The sequence below is a fragment of the Lepisosteus oculatus genome, chromosome 1, assembly GCF_040954835.1.
Source record: "Lepisosteus oculatus isolate fLepOcu1 chromosome 1, fLepOcu1.hap2, whole genome shotgun sequence".
Lineage (NCBI taxonomy): Eukaryota > Metazoa > Chordata > Actinopteri > Semionotiformes > Lepisosteidae > Lepisosteus > Lepisosteus oculatus.
In genome coordinates, this window is record NC_090696.1 from 15,277,494 (window position 1) to 15,279,803 (window position 2,310).

Sequence of the window (2,310 nt, forward strand, 5' to 3'; positions counted from 1 at the left end):
GTGCGAGAGAGAGGCAGGGATTCTCCGCAGACGTCCTGGCGCCTCGGACAGGGACAATCTTGTCCAATTCTCCACACGGACATGCGAACGCAATCCCGAACAGGCCAGGGGGAGCTTGAAGAGACTGGCACCCCCCTCTCCGCAAGAGCTGCAGATCACAGCTGTCCTTAGCTGGACACTCAGGTCTGGTGATGGAGTTCCCTCGGCTAAAACTGGGGTCACAGTCCAAAAGCTGTGGCGGGGGGACAGTCCTCTTGGGAGATGCATTTGCCTGCATTTGATTTGGCTGATCAGAGCGTTAAGGAGGGAAGGAAGGTTATTTCATTTGGCCAATCCTGCTTGCTTTTCTGCTAATCAAGCAAGTCAATCCCGGAGCCTCATTTCGCCATTTGATGAAGACTTGATGAAAACAGTATGGCTGGGTAGTTTGTTCCAGACACATACAACTCTTTGTGCAAAGTTGGGTCGAATCTTGTTTCATTGCCAAAATTGTACTAATCCTCCGATGTGATCTTTAGCTTCCTCTGCATTGCCAGTGCTCCTGTCGAAAGGGTCGGATTCTGACATGGAAAATGATGGGATTGCAGTAATATTGCTTAGACCGTGTCTGTACAGACTCACTCTGTGCAAGTGCTGCACATATACAAACGTCTCACCCCACAATATGAAGAGTCATTTTTATCTCTTAACTCCTGTTTATTGGTTTAGCTAGGAAATTTCCATTTTCTGGATCGGTTTTGGGGACCCCAGTGTAAATACTAGACCCCCCCCTCGTCCCTGGACGCTCTCCAGGTTTGCTTTGTGTTTTTCACATTTCTGTTTCCTGTACCCAAAGAACAAAAACACTGTGGAAAATCTAGTCCCTGCTCCCAGATAACTCAACAACAGTCTGGGCCTCTGGATTTTCCAATAACAGAAGCCTGCCCTTCACAGACACACACACACAGACAGACCGATAACGCACAAACCCACACGCTCGTGCAGACATCAGGGCGTGCGGCGAGACGTGTATCCGTGTCCGCGTGCGTGTTTCATGTGTGGGAGTCTGTGTGCGGATTCGGTAGGGCAGACCCGAGGGCAGAAGTGCGAAAGAGCAACAGCCCAGCGGACCGAGGCGGAGACCGCCATGGTCGAGCCCCATCCCCCAGACGGCTCGGAGGCCGCTCGTATCGCCGCGGCGCCCCCCCGGCGGAGGGAGCGAGGGAGGGGAGGCAGAGTCTGGATCGATTTGCGGGGGACAACACGACCCACAAGGCAGGGCCGGACACGCGGCTGGACCCTGGCGCCCCTCTCCGCCCCTGTGGACCCCTGTGCCCATGAGATGCAATTAGAGCGCAGAGGGAAACGCTGTAAAACTTCCAAAATAAGGAGGTTAGTGTCTGATTACCAATTAGGAAGCTTTGGGGCTTCTTATGTAATGTCTGGATTCGAGCAAAGAGAAGCTCTGTTCCTTTTAAACCCAGTAACCCCCCCTCCTGGCCAAATTCACCCCCCTTCCCCCCTCCTGGCCCAAACCTCATTAAGCTCGTTAATCCTATTGTTTGTTTTTGAATCCTCCAATTAGCAGCCGCCAGAGAGAGTCCGATCAAAGGTGACTGAAGAACACAACTCCATTGAGAGCAACTCCGGACTCGCTCTCTCCCTCTTTCCACAGGAGACGCATTTTTACACAAAGGGTGGCAGGGGTCTGGAACAAGATGTCTGGCCATTTTGTTGGTAAGGGCATCGACAACATGGCTGGGCAGCTTGATCCAGAACCCTGGACACTGGCACCTCTCCTCTGCTCTCTGCTCCAGAACACAAAAACACAAGATTTGTTCCAAAACAATGGGCCATTAAGCCTGCATTGCTTGTTCGAGAGTTTAGCAACCAAGTGAACTAAAATTTCATCTGTCAGCCACAAGAAATTACCCAGAAAATGAGCCCGAGGGCAGAAGTCTAAAATTCCATTTTTTTTTCTCTGTTTTAATTTGTATACTAATTCTATGATAGTCGCAGCCTGTCTGAAGAACAAGTGTACCATGTGACTTCTCTGATTAGTTCGATATGTTTCAGCAACCCTCCCTCCTACACCTGAGATATTCAGAAACAAGCCGCAAGAGGAATAGATTCATCATTTAACTGCCCGTATCTAACTTTTCAAAGGGCGTAGGGCTGGTGTGTATTTATGCGTTTAGCTTACACTTTTCAGAGTTGGCGTGCATGTTCTGCTTGTGCTACCAGGCGCGTAAACATTAACGTGCCTTCGGCCCCAGAGGTCTTCCAGAGATCCGGGAAATCTCTGGACCCATACTTCCGGGGCGGAATGGT